Below are 19311 nucleotides of genomic sequence, written 5' to 3'. Positions count from 1 at the left end.
AGTCTCCGAAGGGAGGGGATATAGAAATATAGCAATAGAAAATCTGTGGTCAGACTTAAAGATTTCTGTTCACAAGCGCAAACCATCCAACTTAAAGGAGCTGGAGCAGTTTTGGAAGGAGGAATGGGCAAAAATCCCAGTGGTAAGATGTGGCAAGATCATAGAGACTTATCCAAAGTGACTTGGGGCTGTGATAGCCGCAAAAGGCGGCACTACAAAGTATTGACTTTAGGGGGGTGAATAGTTATGCACATTGGCTTTTTCTGTTATTTTGTCCTATTTGTTGATTGCTTCACAATAAAAAAAAAAAAAAAACACCTTCAAAGTTGTGGGCATGTCCAGTAAATTAAATGATGCAAATCCTCCAACAATCCATGTTAACCACTTCCCGCCCAAGGTACGTCCAGGGACGTCCTTGACTTTCCGGGGGTATATCTGAATGATACCTGAGGCCACAGACATCATTCAGATATCGGCATTTTCAGCCAGCGATTCCCTGCACCATAAGTCCCCGGAGTCTCTATGATCGTTCGGAGGCCGGGTGCTAGGTTATGACGTCACGCCCGGCCTCTGCATTCAAAATAATGGCGCCGATTTGGCTGGGAAGCCGTGATCGTTTTTTTTTTTTTTTTTAGGCTTCCCAGCCTAGAGGTGAGATATGGGGTCTTATTGACCCCGATCTCACTGTAAATAGGTCCGATCATGCCATATTCCAATTACAAGGGATGTTTACATTCCTTGTAATAGGAATAAAAGTAAAAGTAATCAAATTATTATTTTTTTTTAAATGTCAAACTAAAAAAATAAAAGTAAAATTAACAATAAAAAAAATAAAATAAAAATTAAAGCGCCCCTGTCCCCGTGAGCTTGTACGCAGAAGCAAACGCATACGTAAGTCCCGCCCCAAATATGAAAACGGTGTGCAAACCACACATGTGAGGTATCGCCGCGAACGTTGGAGTGAGAGCAATAATTCTAGCCATAGACCTCCTCTCTAATGCAAAACATGTAACCAGCAAAAAATTTTAAAGCGTCGCCTATGGGGATTTTTAAATAGCAAAGTTTGGCGCCATTCCACGAGCGCGTGCAATTTTGAAGCGTGACATGTTGGGTATCTATTTACTTGGCGTATCTTCATCTATCACATTATGCAAAAAATTGGGCTAACTTTACTGTTTTTTGGGGGGGGGGGTTTTTTAAGCATGAAACTGTTTTTTTTTCTGAAAAAAACGTGTTCGAAAAATTGCTGCGCAAATACCGTGCGAGATAAAAAGTTGCAACAACCGCCATTGTATTCTCTAGGGTCTTTGCTAAAAAAACATATATAATGTTTGTAATTTGTTCTATGTAATTTTCTAGCAAAAAAATTATGAATTTTACATGTAGGAGAGAAATGTCAGAATTGGCCTGGGCGCGAAGTGGTTAATTCCAAGTTCCGAGGCAACAAAACACAACAAATTCCAAGGGGGTGGGAGGGGGTTTGAATACTTTTGCAAGGCACTGTAGGTGGCACAATGGCAAGGCAGTGCAGCTCAGTTTAATTTCCTGAGCCCCTCTGGACTGAACTGCTCTGGAGACCACATCAGGAATGTGAACATGGCGGCCAACATGGTGAGATCCTGACAGTATTGAAATATTAAGCCCAACCCGACAAGAGGCGGATCCAGGTGTCAACACCAGCGGGTGCAAATACAAATATACAAATCAAACCTCGCTTGCCCACATCCCACTCACTCCCTGGCCGCCTCGTGGCCCAGCCCCCCCCCCCCAACGGGCAATGGACTGGCACCAGTCCGCAGCCTGGGGTTTGGGGGCATCTGATCTAGATGAAAGCTCACTTCCTCATAGCATTTTAAACAGGTTGGTCTGTCAAGAACGAACTTTCAGAATTCCATGCTGATCTCTACTACCGATACTGGTTTCCATAAACACATTCTTCAAATTCCGGATATCTGATGCAAAGTCTGCTTTAAAAGCATTGTACGTCGTGCAGGTATTAGACCTACAGGACAAGAGCAGAGAAAAGGAAAGGAAAGTAACAAAAATAGAAAAAGTTACAAAGGGTTTACCAATGAGGAATTCTAGTGTAAATCTGACGGGGAATTCCTGCAATACAATCTATAAATATGAACTTTACCCCGAGCCGACCAACATGAGAACTCTTTCCTATTATGACATCATTGCTCTGCAGGCATCTTCTTATCTAGGCTGCAGGAACATTATTAATAGATGACTAAGTGAACCTGTAATTTTCCAATACTGGGCTAAGCTGGAACATTGTTGGGTTCATTTGACCCGGGGCCTTCAGAACGGAATGATGCTGGGCTTGGTGAAAACCGGGGGGCCAACGTGTTAGTGGGGCTTTCTCATCTCCTTCTTATTCCCATCTCCTCGCGCTCTTCCCTGCTTTTCCTCCCTTTCGCCTAAATGTACTTTTCCTGCTGTTCATTCTCAGGCCCAAGCCAAAGAACCCAGACGGTGTTTACCTTTCACTCACTCCCCCCCCCCCGGCGCTCCCACCGACTGCGAGATTCCTCTGCAAGGTTCACTTGCTGAGCAAGTCAAATATTTCCCTCTCCCCTGCTGGGGGGCCACAGACAGCGAGGAAAACAGGACAGAGGATCCAACCCAGGGGAAGTCAGTCCTGGAGAGGTGGGGAATGGGGGATCTACTCGAATAGGATGGAAGAAGACAAAGATCGCCAGGGCGCAGGGCACTTCATGTTTTATTTCATTTTATTCTTTAAGGAGATGTCTTAGCAAGGCTCCATTAAATAGCAAGGAAGGTTTGAAGCATTCAGGAGTCAGTAGTAAGTAAAGCCGTCAGGAGTCAGTAACACGGAGTTCAGAGGTCAGTAATATGTAATGCAGACTTCAAGGGTAACCAGTAATGACAAGAGCAGGGGTCAGTAGTAAGTAATGTTACTTTCAAAAGTTCAGTAGTATGTAGCACAGAGTTTAGGGGTCAGGAGTAACATCAAGTACAGGGGTCATTATTAACCAACGCAGAGTGCAGGAATTCAAGTAACGCAGAGTGCAGGGGTCAGGAGTAAGTAATACAGAGGTCAGGAGTAAGTAATGCAGGGGTCAGGAGTAATGCAGGGTGAAGGGGTCAGAAGTAATGCAGAGTGCAGGGGTCAGGAGTAAGTAATATCAAGTGAAGGGATCATTATTATATTAGATTGTAAACTCTTCTGAGCAGGGCCCTCTTAATCCTCTTGTATTGTAACTTTATTGCCTCCTTTTTATATTGTAAAGCGCTGCGTAAATTGCTGGCGCTACATAAATCCTGAATAATAATAATAATAATTATTATTATTAACCGACACAGGAGTAAATAATGCCCCCCCCCCTCTTCCTGCACAAACATTTCCCTTGATAAGATACAATTTCCCACAGTACAAATTGCCCCCTCTGTAAAATGTACTCACCCTTACATCAAGTATCCCCATCAGAGTGTCCCTTTACATCAACTGGCTTCATTGGTGTGCACATTTATAGCAATTGCCCCCATCAGAGGGTCCCCTTACATCAGGGTCCCATCTTACATCATAGTCCCCATCACAGTCCTATCCTACATCAGAGTCCCCATCAGAGTGCCCCCTTACATCAAAGTACCCAGAGTATCCCTTACATCAGACTATTAATCGGAGTGCCCCTTATATTAGGATTCTATCTTACATTAGAGTACCCACCAAAGTGCCCCCTTACATCAGGGTTCCCATCAGAGTGCCCCCTTACATCAGGGTCCCCATCAGAGTCCCATCTTACATCAGGGTACCTATCAGAGTGCCCCCTAATATCAGAAGCCCCATCAAAGTGCCCCCTTATAAAGTGACCCCCGTTATTTAGAATACAGTTACCCAAGCTGCTATCTATAAATGAGTTTTAGTATGAGTTTTTTATGTTAAGTGTAGGCATGCTAAGTATTCTGTCAGTATACCACTTCAGTAATATTATTATTATTATTATTATTATTATTAATATTAGTACTACTTTTAGTTCCACTATTATTCTTAACATGAGTACTATTACTGTTGTTGATATTATTAGTACTGTTACTATTATTAATAATACTATTCGTATTATTATTATTACTACAACTGTTATTGATATTATTACTATGATTATTTATTAGCACTGCTACTACCACTAGTATTATTCATTTTACCATGAATGTTATTACTTTTACTACTACTGTTGTTATTGATAATACTGCTATGATTATTTTTTATACAATAATAATAATAAAGCAGTAGTAATAATCATAGTATTATGGTACAATAATATTAGTAATAGTAATAGGAATAATGAGCATCACAATTAGTAGTAGCAGCAATAATAATAATAATAGTATTATCAATAACAGTAGTAGTAATAACAATATAGTATTGTTAATACTAGCAGTACTAATAATAATGTTAATAACAGTAGTAGTACTACAACTAACAATAATATTAGTACTAATAATTATAATATATATATATATATAATAATTATTAGTACTAATATTATTGTTAGTTGTGTGTGTGTGTGTGTATATAATATATATATATATATATATATATATATATATATATATATATATATATATACACACACACACACACACACACACACACATACATGCATACATACATACACACACACACACATATACACATATATATATATATATATATATATATATATATATATTTATATTACACACATACACATACACACACACACACAAGTTTTATTTATTTCTCTGTTTTGTCCTTTAGATTTAGAGGTCCTCTACATTATCCCAGAATGGAAGTGATAAATTGGCCCTGGGTGGCTTGTCTCTTATAAATGATTTAGTGAAGATGGAGTGGATAATGCCCTCTCTGATGAAGACACCCCGGGGACGCCATACACAGCCCCCTCTGGGACAGCAGATGGTAGACTCAAGATAGCCGGAGTTCCTAGAAGACTCCAATTTGCATATAAAAAGGTGACTGCGGCTGTGGATGGGGGAATCACCTGCAGGAGAGACATCAGCTGTACCGCAGAGAAGAGCGGGAGGAGAGGCCGGAGAGCCGAGACAAATCCCATCAGCCTAATACCCCACTCTGCTATGCCATAAGTCTCAACCCTGTATGGAGGTTCTACATCAACCCTTCCACAAAAGGACCACCATAGATGAGATTAACAAAATCTGATCTGCCACCAGTGTAAGCCTGTGGTATTGTACACACCAGAAGAGGCCTATTTGCCTAATACCCCACTCTGCTCTGTCATGAGTCTCATCCCTGTATGGAGGATCTACACCAACCCTTCCACAAGAGGACAACTACCACACATGAGATTACCAACATCTGATCTGCCACCAGTGTAGGCCTCTAGGATTGTACACACCAGAAGAGGCCTATTTCCCTAATACCCCACTCTGCTCTGCCATGAGCCTCATCCCTGTATGGAGGATCTACACCAACCCTTCCACAAGAGGACAACTACCACACATGAGATTACCAACATCTGATCTGCCACCAGTGTAGGCCTCTAGGATTGTACACACCAGAAGAGGCCTATTTCCCTAATACCCCACTCTGCTCTGCCATGAGCCTCATCCCTGTATGGAGGTTCTACACCAACCCTTCCAAAAAAGGACCACCACAGATGAGATTACCAACATCTGATCTGCCACCAGTGTAGGCCTCTGGGATTGTACACACCAGAAGAGGCCTATTTGGCTAATACCCCACTCTGCTCTGCCATGAGTCTCATCCCTGTATGGAGGATCTACACCAACCCTTCCACAAGAGGACAACTACCACATATGAGATTACCAACATCTGATCTGTGGGACTGTACACACCAGCAAGCCAGGTGCACAGGATGCTGGCACTCAGCCGCTCATGGTGTACAGGTATACAATTTTTTTTTTAACCTACTGGGACCCCTCCAAATACCTAGTGATGCTACCATGAAGGTCCCTCTTCAGGCACCTCCCTATTATAGGGTGACAACCGTCCTCCCTTTTTTTTTTCCTGTGTTGTCACCCTGGCACAGCCATCCCTTTATCAAAAAAAAAAAAAAACCCATCAAGGTCACCCTTTTAATCTATTCTCCTTTTACTGATGTGATCCAAAGACCAATCATGTTAGCACAATGACTCATAGCACCCAATCAGATTTCAAAGCCCAAGCGGACTTCCAGTTTAACCACTTTAGCCCCGGAAGATTTTACCCCCTCCCTGACCACAGCACTTTTTTGCGATTCGGAACCGCGTGGGTTTAACTGACAATTGCGCGGTCGTGTGTTGTTACATCAAAAACAAAAATTTACGTCTTTATTTTTCCCACACATATAGAGCTTTCTTTTGGTGGCATTTGATCACCTCTACAGTTTTTATTTTTTGCGCTATAAACAAAAAAAAGAGCGTCAATTTTGAAAAAAAATAAAAAAAAGCAATTTTTTTTACCTTTTTGCTATAATAAATATCCCCAAAAAATATATATAAAAAAACACTTTTTTTTTCTTCAGTTTAGGCCGATATGTATTCTTCTACATATTTTTGATTAAAAAAATAAAAAAATCTCAATAAGAGTATATTGATTCGTTTGCGCAAAAGTTCTAGCGTCTACAAAATAGAGCAGGGATCTGCAATTAGCGGACCTCCAGCTGTTGCAAAACTACAAGTCCCATCATGCCTCTGCCTCTGGGTGTCATTCTTGTGGCTGTCAGAGTCTTGCTATGCCTCATGGGACTTGTAGTTCTGCAACAGCTGGAGGTCCGCTAATTGCATAGCAATCCCCTGAAATAGGGGATAGATTTATGGCATTTTTATTATTATTTTTTTTTACTAGCAATGGCGGTGATCTGCGATTTTTTTTTTTTATCATGACTGTGACATTAAGGCGGAGACATATCGGACACTTTTGACACTCTTTTGGGACCATTGTCACTTATACAGCGATCAGTGCTATAAAAATGCACTGACTGATGTGTAAATTACACTGGCAGGGAAGGAGTTAAACACTAGGGGGCGAGCAAGGGGTTAACTGTGTCCTAGGGAGTGATTCTAACTGTAGGGGGGATGGGCTCACTACAACATGACAGAGATAACATTTGTTTCCAGATGTTAAACGCCATACCTGTAGGCCATGAGCGGCACCATAAAGCCAACCAAAATAATTTCCCCTGGTAAAGACCATATAGTTACCGTTTACCAGTTGAATGTTTAAACATCTTATAAAGTCAGAAAACCGTCTCGTGGTGAGGAGACATCTCCCAGGGCACTTCACCAGAGATCACACAGAACAAAATCTGCATTGTCTCCGTTTATAGTGCCAGTAAACTTCACCTCCATCTGCTCATCAGAAATCTCACGCCTCGCGACAGCAAATTACAGACCCGGCTGGAGATTGTAATTTTCCCAGGCTTTGAAAACCAAAGCGGCGCGGTCGTATATAATAACAGGTGGTGCGCTGATTTATAAAGTCTATAAATAAACGCGGGCGCAGAAAGTGAGTTATAGCCTGCGCGTCAAATTACTGACGGCCATCTATAAAAAAAAAAAAAAAAAGGAGGAAGCAATGGCCCTGACGGGATCAGAGGGACAAAGGGCAATTATGGCGAAACCAAAGCCCCCGAGATCCCGGGGAGATTAAAGAGAGCAGGAAAAAAATAAAAAGTATCCCATTTCGGAAATCCAGAAAAACGCTCATAGGTTTAACAAAAAAATAAATAATAGCAATTCATGTTTTTATAATGAGGTCTTCAAGAAATTTCGTCAAAACCAAAATGTGCCACAGTGGATCGTAGTTTACATGCATGACCACCAAAAAAATAAAAAAAAATAAAAAAAGAGCAAAAACATTTTTATGATATATTTTGTATCCAATGTATAATTGGAAAATGGATTTGTATTTTTTTTTTTTTTTTAATCAATAAAACAATTAAGAGATCCAAGCCATGCCTGTATGACTCTATTAGGTGACAGGCCGCCCCTCCTCCATCACCAGCTTCACTTGCCAATATTTGTCTTTGAAGGACCTTTTGAGGCTGTGGATAGGCAGCCAAGCGAGAAGCACTGCCCGGCCAAGATGAAAATATGCATACATGGGGGAGTAGGATGCTCGTCTTCATTTCAATGTGAGGTGGGGGCCCAAAAGAAATAAAAATAAATAAAGTCATAAAATATATTTTTTTTTTTTTTTTTTTTTTTTTAATTAAAGGAAACTAAAACGGTTTGGAGATCAAAAAGGTTTAAATTGTACATTACACATACAGTCATGTTAAAAAGTAAATCCACTTTTTTTTCTGAGCTTTATTCAAATCAAAAATGCCTCCTAAGAACTTTACGGAAGCTTCATTCATTGAAAAAAAAAAATATAAAAAAAAACAAAAAAAAACCACAACATTTGTTGACTTTTCCATGAGAGACATACTTGAATTGAAGGGAAACTATACATTTTTTTTAATCAAAATTGTGTTTGAGTATTTATTTTTTTTTTTTTATTTAAGCCCACCTGTGTGACATCATATGATGTCCTCGGGTAGGAGTGGTTACATTGGAGAAAATAATTATTTGATCCCCTGCAGATTTTGTAAGTTTGCCCATTTATAAAGAAATGAAGGGTCTATAAATTCAAACTATCAGCCAAAAATCCAGAAAAAAAACACAATACAAATGTTACAAATGGAGTTGCAGTTCAGTGAGTAAAATAAGTATTTGATCCCCAAGCAAAACATGACTTCGTACTTGGTGGAGAAACCCTTGTTGGCAAGCACAGGAGGTAAGACGTTTGGTCCACTTTTCTTTACAGATCTTCTCTAAATCCTGAAGGTTTCTTGGCTGTCACTTGGCAACTCGAAATTTCAGTTTCCTCAATAAAATTTCTATAGGATTAAGGTCTAGGCCACTCCATGACCTTAATGTGCTTCTTCTTGTTGCTCTGGTGGTATGTTTTGGGTCATTGTCATGTTGGAAGACTCATCCAGGACCAATCTTCAGTGTTCTGGCTGAGGGAAGAAAGTTCTCATCCAAGATTTTAGAATACATGCCCCCCCCCCGTCCTTTGGCCCCTCAAAGCGGCAAAGTCAGCCCGTACCTTTAGCAGAGAAACAGCCCCAAAGCATAATATTTCCATCTCCGTGCTTCACAGTAGGGATGGTCTTCTTAGGGTCTTAGCATTTTCCTTCCCCCAAATACGGGCAGTCGAGTTAATGTCAAAGAGCTCAATTTTGGTCTAATCTGACCACAGCACTTTCTCTCAATCCTTCTCTGAATCATTTAGATGTCCATTAGCAAACTTCAGATGGGCCTGTACATGGGCCTTCTTGAGGAGGAGGACCTAGCTGGTGCTGCAGGATTTCAATCCATGGCGGTGTATTGTGTTTCTAATGGTTTTTTTGGCGATTGTGGTCCCAACTGCCTTGAGATCATTCACAAGCCCCTCCCGTGTAGTTCTTGGCTGATCCCTCACTTTTCTCAAGATCATCCTTACCCCATGAGGCAAAATTGCATGGAGTTCCAGACCGAGGGCGATGAATGGTTAAATCACAGGTGTTCCCAGTAGAGTCCCTCTTTACACCACAGGTGCCCCCAGTGGAGTCCGCCCTTACATCGCAGGTGCCCACAGTAGAGTCCCTCCTTACATCACATGATATAATATTTGTTCCATTTGCGAATAATCACTAAAACAGTTGTCTCCTCACCAAGCTTCTTGCTGATGGTCTTGTAGCCCATTCCAGCTTTGTGAAGGTCTACAATCTTGTTCCTGACGTCCTTTGACAGCTCTTTGGTCTTGCCTATGATGGTGAAGTTTGAATGGAAAAAAGAGATTCTGTGGACAGGTGTCTTTTATACACATAAGTTGTCGTTAGGAGAACCTTCTTACATTGACAGGACTAATCTGTGTACCACATGAGCACCTACTGTAGCCAGTCTGTGGGAGCCAGAATTATTGTTGGTTGGTAGGGGATCAAATACTAAGGCCTCTTTTACACGGGATTTCCGATCAGGTCCGCCTGACAGTTTTTCAGCGGACCGCATTATAAAAACATGAATTGCTATTATTATTTTTTTAAGGATCTGCAGGGGATCAAAAAAAGATTTTCCCTATACCGGGATGATGCCTGCACCTGCAGGTTTTATTGTCAAAGCTTAATTGAACAAGCTGAAGCTAGAAGCTGATTGGCTACCATGCACAGCTGCACCAGGTTCTGCACTGTCAAGTTTTACCCCGGTATGTGGGTTTGCCCTACCCGATTGGTCAGACTCCGCTACTGCTTTAACCTATAAAACTACCGCACCATAAATGCAAAGCATCACAGTCGCTTCATGGGTACAGCCCTGAGCCGCTGCGTTGCTTGGTTTAGTGTATGCCACTGGGTGGAGGGGAGGGAGACCAGCAAACTTACATTCACTGATCTCTCCTCTCAGTAAGAACCTGGTAGTAATGTGTATTGCATCACATCTGGGTTCGGCTGTCACTTTTTTGGGCCGAACTTGGGAAGAACTTGGACTTGGCTTGGGAAGAAACGAATGTAAAAAAAATAAAAAATGAAGTTGCACCCAAGCACTTAAAAGTACCTCTCCCCCCAAAAAATGAAAACATTGCAACCCCCCCACAAAAAAAAAAGAATTTGAAACCCCCCCCCCATACACACTCATTTGAATGTAAACACACGTTGGGGGCGCCAACACACAAAAAAATGTAGATTGTGCTGCACGTTACAAAATCGCCAAGCATGCCGGAGCGAGTGATAATACCAGGCCAATTCCTCACCGTTCGCTCCAAACTGGTGATGACCTGTAGGGGGTTTTTAAAGCATTACCTATGAAGAATATAGGGTAGTGGTTCGCCATTTCACGGGCGCACGCAATTTTAATATGCTTAACATGTTTGGTATCTATATACTCAGCGCAACCTTGTCCTTTATACTCTAATGCCGCGTACACACCATTGGAGTTTTCGTCTGAAAAATCTTGGATATTTTTTTTCCCGACGGAATTCCGCTCAAGCTTGGCTTGCGTACACACGGTCACACAAAAGTTCTCGGAACTTTCGACCGTCAAGAACGTGGTGACGTACAACACTACGATGAGCCGAGAAAATTACGTTTGATGCTTCCGAGCATGCGTCAAATTGTTTCCGAGCATGCGCAGGAATTTTGCACGTCGGAATTGGTACAGATGATCGGAATTTCAGCTCTGAACTTTTTACGTCGGAAAAGTAGAGAACCTGCTCTCAATTTTTTGCTGGCGGGAATTCCACCAGCAAAAGTCTGATGGAGCGTACACACGGTCGCAATTTTGAACCAAAACCTCACATCGGATTTTTGCTGGCGGAATTTCCGATCGTGTGTACGGGGCATATCAATCAAACTGGGTAATATATTGTGCTCGTGCACAATGGAATTAAACGTTAGTGTATTTTTTTTAACAAAAAAAATTGCATTTGATATAAACCTTTGCACTAATATCGCATGACATACAAAATTGGAACTGACACTCTTTTATTCTCCAGGGTGTCTGCATTCAAATATATATAATGTTTGGGATAGGGGGGGTGGGGGGGGATGGGGTGGTTAAAGCGGGATTCCACCCTAAAGTGGAACCTCCGCTGATCGGATCCCTCCCCCCCTCCGGTGTCACAATTGACACCTTTCAGGGGGGAGGGGGTGGAGATACCTGTCAAAGACAGGTATTTACACCCACTTCCCGGGCATAGACTCCCGTGGGAGTCTACGCCATTTCCTGCCCTGCCGCGCTGTCTGCTGGGACACACACGGGTCCCAGTGACAGCGCGGAGATTTCCTATTGCGCGGCGCAACTCGCGCATGCGCAGTAGGGAACCGGGAAGTGAAGCCGATTCGCTTCACTTCCTGATTCCCTCACCTAGAATGGTGGCGACAGCAGCCGAGAGCCGAGCGATCGATCGGCCTCGGCTGCCGGCATCGCTGGAACCCGGGACAGGTGAGTGTCCATTTATTAAAAGTCAGCAGCTGTAGTATTTATAGCTGCTGGCTTTTAATATTTTTTTTTTTGGGTGGAATCCCTCTTTAAGTGATCTTCTAAATTATTTTGTAACCACCTGCAGACCAGCGACATACCAGTACATCGCTGGATTTGATTGGTTATACCAGGATGATGCCTGCAGCTGCAAACATCATCCCGGTCTTTTTTTTTTCAGCCGGCGGTTGGCTTGCTTGTACAAGCAATCCTAGTGACTATTTAGCTGCTGGATTGCTTTTACAAGTGGTGGGAGGGAATGTCCTCCCCCTCCACCCCCACCCCTTTCTGGTCTCTTCTGTCCCACTGACCATAGAGCTGATCAAGACCAAAACGTTCCTGATCATCTCTATGGTCTAAGAACCTGGAAGCAACAAGCATTTTGCCAGTTGTAAACAAACCCTAGTGGTTTGAAAAAAAAAAAAAATAAATAAATAAAACATATTGAACTTGGTATGATCCGAAGATTTTAAGGGCAGAGGAGAGATCTGGGGTCTAATAGAATCCAGATGTTTCAGTAAAGAGAACCCATCACTGCCTATTGCAGTGATGGTGAACCTTGGCACCCCAGATGTTTTGGAACAACATTTCCCATGATGCTCACCTAAGCTGCAGAGGGCATGAGCATCATGGGAAATGTAGTTCCAAAACATCCGGGGTGCCAAGGTTCCCCATCACTGGCCTATTACTATCACATGTATATTTACATTCCCTTTGAGAACAATAAAAGTGATAAAAAAAAAAAAAAGTAAAAAAGGGACAGTGTAAAAATGTAAGAAAAAACAAATATTAAAGCACCCGGACAGGTTACTGCCTATTGCTATTTCAGGGGTTATTTGCATCCCCTATGATGACAATAAAAATGATTTAAAAAATAAAATAAAAGAGAGTGTAAAAAAAAAAAAAAATGGAATAAAGCAATCTTGATAGGTCACTGCCTATTGTGATCACAGGGAATATTTATAGGGCTCTAAATTTTTCGAGCAAAGAAAATACAGATTTTTACATGTGAACAAAAAAAAAAAAAAAAAGTGTCAGAAAAAGGTCCAGGGTTCATGTGGTAAATGTGTGCAAAAAAAAAAAAAAAACCCCCAGCAAAACTGCAATGATGACAGAAGGGTTAAGAACGCAAAACAATCTGTAGGCTGTTCTCATCACCATGCGTCACCGAGCTAAATATAAGAGGTGCGAGCGACGTGCCATGCAACTCATTAGAAAGGTGTTTTGTATCAAACACAGGGGAAAAAATTTAATATAGAGAATATAAACACACGCTAAGTAATGGGTCCGTTTACTTGGTATTTATTATCTCTCAAAAACATTACAATTCCCCCCAATGCCTCCTTCTGCTTCTCTCAGGCTGCATTTACACCTGAGCGTTGCGCTTTTGTACTTTTTTTAGCTTTTTTGTTTATTTTTTTGCGTGTTTTGTTACAGCATTTGAGTTTCAGGAATCTTTGCATAAGCCAATAGAAAACAGTATCATCTGTGACCAGGGGCGGACTGACCATTGGGCTATTAGGGCACTGCCCGAGGGCCCCATGCCACTAGGGGGCCCTATCAGGGTTGCCAGCCCCAGTAAAAACCAGGGTCAGTATGTAAATCCCAAGATTATAGCTGCCCCACCTCGCCAGTACCTTCTCAGCCAATAGAAACATGTCTGTGTGTACTGTGTGTGTGATTATATACTGTTTATGTGTTTGTGTATACTATGTGGCCCCATAATCTCTGATTGCCTGGGGGCCCCATAATCTCCTATTGCCCGGGGGCCCCATGAGTTGTCAGTCCGCCCCTGTCTGTGACATCACTTGTTATGTGGACAAAATGCTCAGGTGGGAATGGGGTTTAAAAGGGCAGAACCAGTGGTGTCACTAGGGTTGGTGTCACCCGGTGTGGTAAAACAACTATAGTCACCCCTCAGTACAGACCCCCCCTCCCTCAGTACAGATTCCGCCATCAGTATAGACTTCCCCTTCCCTCAGTGCACCCCCCCTACATCAGTACAGACCCCCTCCATGAATACAGACCACCCCCCATCAGTACAGACCCCCCTCCATGAATACAGACCACCCCCATCAGTACAGACCCCCCCTCCATGAATACAGACCACCCCCCATCAATACAGACCCCCCTCCATGAATACAGACCACCCCCATCAGTACAGACCCCCCCTCCATGAATACAGACCACCCCCCATCAATACAGACCCCCCTCCATGAATACAGACCACCCCCATCAGTACAGACCCCCCTCCATGAATACAGACCACTCCCCATCAGTACAGACCCCCCTCCATGAATACAGACCACCCCCCATGAATACAGACCACCCCCCCATGAATACAGACCCCCCTCCATCAGTACAGACCCACCTCCATGAATACAGACCCCTCCCCCCATCAGTACAGACCCACCTCCATGAATACAGACCCCCCATCCGTACAGACCACCCCATCAGTACAGACCCCCCCCTCCATGAATACAGACCCCCTCATCAGTACTGACCCCCCTCTCCCTCAGTACAGACCCCCCTCTCCATCAATACAGACCCCCCCATCAGTACAGACCCCCCCTCAGGACAAACCACCCCCTCCTCCACCAGTACAGACCCCCCTCACCCAGGACAAACCATCCCCTCCTCCACCAGTACAGAGCCCCCCCCTCAGGACATACGACCCCCTCCTCCACCAGTACAGACCCCCCTCACCCAGGACAAACCATCCCCTCCTCCACCAGTACAGAGCCCCCCCTCAGGACATACGACCCCCTCCTCCACCAGTACAGACCCCAACACCCCCAGGACAAACCATCCTCCTCCTTCACCAGTACAGAGCCCCCCCTCAGGACATACGACCCCCTCCTCCACCAGTACAGACCCCAACACCCCCAGGACAAACCATCCTCCTCCTTCACCAGTACAGACCCCCCCTTCCCCTCATGCACCTGGGCGGTGGGTGGAGGAGGATTCAGTGTGCAGCCACCTGGAGAGTTGCTTGCTCAGACTGTCACACTTGGGAAGGCGGGCTTGTGATAGGCGGCAGCCGCAGCGAGACTGAAGAGTCTAAATCAGGGCTAGTGCGGTGCGGGCTCCTTGCGACTGAAAAGAGCCCTGCCTTCGGGGACCCAGGACCCTCCACCGTCCTCGGGATGGGGTCACCCAGGTGTGCCCCCCCCCCTTAGTGATGCCACTGATCCAGGGTCATCATCAAGTTCCTGTTGTTGGCCCCATTGTTGGTATTAGGGGAAGAAATAGTGCCCAATAATTGATGCTAGTGAGAGGAAGAGGGCCTTGCAGTTTTTGTCTGTGGAAGAAATAGTACACCAATGTTGGTGTCAGTGGGAGGGATCGTGTCCCATTGTTGGTGTCAGTGGGAGGGATCGTGTCCCATTGTTGGTGTCAGTGGGAGGGATCGTGTCCCATTGTTGGTGTCAGTGGGAGGGATCGTGTCCCATTGTTGGTGTCAGTGGGAGGGATCGTGTCCCATTGTTGGTGTCAGTGGGAGGGATCGTGTCCCATTGTTGGTGTCAGTGGGAGGGATCGTGTCCCATTGTTGGTGTCAGTGGGAGGGATCGTGTCTAGAGGTCGACCGATATTTGCCGTTTTTTAATTAATCGGCATCGGCCGATTGTGCTGGTAAAAAGCCGATATAGAACAGCAGCAGGACTTTGAAATGACTTCTCTAATAGAAGTCAGTGTAAGTTGCCATAGAAACGTCTTTCCTCCTCTCTGGGCAGGCTGCCAAGAAAAGAACAAAATGATACAATGTTTACACTTGAATGAATGAAGTCATCTCAGTGTGTAGAAGTTCTCAGTTTAACCATTTAAAGACTAAATCTTTTCTGACACTTGTTGCTTACAAGTAAAAATCCTGTATTTTCTGCCAGAAAATCACTTAGACCCCCCCAAAAATTATATATATTTTTTTAGCAGAGACCCTAGGGAATAAAATAGCGGTTGTTGCAATGGCATTTGCACAGAGGTCTTTCAAATGCATTTTTTGGGGAAAAAAATACACCATTTAAAAAATAAAAATAAAATAAAAACAGTAAAGTTAGCCCATTTTTTTTTTTCGTACAAAAGTTTTGACTACCTGTTTTTATTTAAAGCGGGACTCCGCGTTTTTTATTTTTTTTTAAAAGCCAGCAGCTACAAATACTGCAGCTGCTGACTTTTAAAATAGTGACACTTACCTGTCCAGCGCACCCGCGATGTCGGCACCCGAAGCCGATCTCTAGATCGGTACTCGGGTGCTGCCGCCACCATCTTGGGTATGGGAATCAGGAAATGGAGCCTTTCGGCTTCATTTCCCGGTTCCCTACTGCGCATGCGCGAGTAGCGCTGCGCAATAAGGACGGTCCCCGCTGCCTCTGGGATCTGTGTGTTTCCCAGCAGGCAGTGGGGCACTTGCGGAAGGGGGCGGGCACTTGCGGAAAGGGGCGTAATCTACGCCCCTTTTCCGCAGAGAGCTATCCCGGAAGTGGGTGCAGTTACCTGGATTATCCAGGTAACTGCACCCCCCCTCCCCCCTGAAAGGTGCCAATTGTGGCGCCGGAGGGGGGGAGGATTCCGATGAGCGGAAGGTCCATTTTAGGGTGGACCTCCGCTTTAATATATAGTTTTTTTTTTTGTTTTTTTTTTATCTAAATCATACATACAAGTAAACTGATTGGAGGTTTGTTTTGTTTAATAAATGTTTAAATGTAAGAAATTTTCTGTATCACTTATGAAGACTGCTTTCACACTGGAGCGGGCAGGCGTTGATGGTAAAACGCAAGTTTTAGCGGCTCTTTACCATCTTTTTAGCGGTGCTATTTGGCTGCTAGTGGGGCACATATAACCCAGCTAGCGGCCAAGGAAGAGGTTAAATGCGCCCATGAAGCACTGCTGCCAAATCGCATTGTATGCGCTTCGGCAGTGGTGCCCATTCATATCAATGGGCAGGAGTGGTGGAGGAGCGGTATACACCGCTCCAAACATGCTGCTTGCATCGCCTCAGTGTGAAAGCACTCTGTCTTTCACACAGACTGCAGGGGAGCCATTTTGCAGGCACTTTACAGGCGCTATTTTTAGCCCAAAAGCGCCTGAAAAACACCCCAGTGGGAAAGGTGTGTTAGATCAAGGGGGATTAAAAAAAAAATAATAATAAATAAAAAAAAGGAAAAAAATAAATAAATAAAATAAAATCGGCCTAACATATCGGCCCAAAAAAATCGGCATCATATATCGGCCGCCATGATTTCTAAATATCGGCATCGGCATCGGCCAGAGAAAAACCCATATCGGTCGACCTCTAATCGTGTCCCATTGTTGGTGTCAGTGGGAGGGATCGTGTCCCATTGTTGGTGTCAGTGGGAGGGATCGTGTCCCATTGTTGGTGTCAGTGGGAGGGATCGTGTCCCATTGTTGGTGTCAGTGGGAGGGATCGTGTCCCATTGTTGGTGTCAGTGGGAGGGATCGTGTCCCATTGTTGGTGTTGAAGGAAGAGTGTCTTGTATCAGTGGGAGGAATAGTGTCCCAAGAGCCTGATAAAGGGCCACATTCGGACCCCGGACCGCCATTGTGAGACCACTGAGTCCGCAGAAAATATGTATGCAGTATTCTCGGTTAAGAAAGGTTATAATCCATGTTGGGGGTGGACAGGCACACATCAGTTGTAGAGGATTTGATCACCGGATGGAATTATAGCCATTATGTATGTAATATACCTAAAACTTGTATTTACTTGATGTCAATTTGACCTGTTTTTGCTCCTATATACCGTTGAAAAAAAAAACAAAAAAACAAAAACTTACAGTAGACCTGTACTTCAAAATGTCAACGTAAAACTAGGCTAAAAAAACAAAAACAAACAATAAAAATAAAACAGCTAAAACATTTACATTCCCTGGGCAGCGTGTTCAAAACGCACCGCACTTGCAGTCTGCAGCGGGTGTCCGTGAATGCCCCAGTCACAGTCCAGACTTAAATCCAATTGAGAATCTGTGGCAAGACTTGAGAATTGCCATTCACAGACGCTCTCCATCCGATCTGACAGAGCTTGAGATATTTTGCAAAGAAAGATGGGCAAAAATGTCCCTCTCTAGATCAGGGATCTGCAATTAGCGGACCTCCAGCTGTTGCAAAACTACAAATCCCATCATGCCTCTGCCTCTGGGTGTCATGCTTGTGGCTGTCAGAGTCTTGCTATGCCTCATGGGACTTGTAGTTCTACAACCGCTGGAGGTCCGCTAATTGCATATCCCTGCTCTAGATGTACAAAGCTTGTAAAGACACCCCCAAAAAGACTTGCAGCTGTAATTGCAGTGAAAGACGGTTCTACAAAGTATTGACTCCGGGGGGGGGGCGCCATACAAATGTACCCCCCACACTTTTCACATATTTATTTGTAACAAATTTTGAAAACCATTTATCATTTTCCTTCCACTTCACAAGTATGTGCCACTTTGTGTTGGTCTATCACATAAAATCCCAATAAAATATATTTACGTTTTTGGTTGTAACATGACAAAATGTGGAAAATGTCAAGGGGTGTGAATACTTTTTCAAGGCACTATAATTTTTTTTTTTACGAGATTTGAGTTGACCTCAAACCATTAAAACATTTTGACTATAAAAAAAAAAAAAAAAAAAAAAAAAAAAACGCACAAAGACACAAAGCCCCCCCCCCCCTGCAGACATGAAAAGGTTAAGCGATTGTGTTTTTCCCGTACACTGAGCCATTGTAAAGTCTATTCCAACAAAGGACATTGCGGAGTATTCATCCAGCGCGCTCAGCCCCATCTGACTAATGGCCGCTCAGAGATAATACATCCACTCAAGACGTTCTCCTCTAATGCCGAGTCCACTGAGCTCAGAGAACCAGCCTACTCCCGGAACAAGGTGGACCTTTTATGGGGTAAATGTTCTTCAGGGATTTCCATGGCCTGGAACCACCCGTGGAGGATTACTTAGCTAATAAATAGGTCATTTTTACTCATCCGCTTCAACAGCTTGTCTCTTAAAGCATTAAATATTGATGGATACTCCAAGGGTGGGTCATTTAGAATTCTCCGAGTGCTGGGACTGACTAGGAACGTAGAGCTACACATACACCCAAAAGTCCGAGGGTCGCAAGGCAACACCTGGGGGGGGAGGGTATTTAAAAAAAATATATATAATCTGTTGGGTGGCTCTAGCAACATTAACATGAACTAAAAAGTCTACAATTTCTGGGGAAATTGTGTGAAGTGTTCTTGCCTTCACCTACTGGAGTGGGCGGAGTAACTGGGGGGAGTGGCTGGAGTAACTGTGAAAAGTGTTAAAAAGCTTAATATTTTAAAAAGTATA

General features: G+C 43.6%; 1 protein-coding gene across 3 annotated transcripts in view; it reads right to left on the bottom strand.

Annotated features, from left to right (window-relative positions):
* PAK1 (p21 (RAC1) activated kinase 1) overlaps nucleotides 1–19311 on the bottom strand; it is a 122211-nt gene that overhangs the window by 84366 nt on the left and 18534 nt on the right. The window lies entirely within an intron of this gene.

The sequence above is a fragment of the Lithobates pipiens genome, unplaced genomic scaffold (genome assembly GCF_037356315.1).
Source record: "Lithobates pipiens isolate NorthernLeopardFrog02 unplaced genomic scaffold, aLitPip1_a1.2 Scaffold_23, whole genome shotgun sequence".
NCBI lineage: Eukaryota > Metazoa > Chordata > Amphibia > Anura > Ranidae > Lithobates > Lithobates pipiens.
This window is presented reverse-complemented; position numbering and strand designations above follow the sequence as displayed.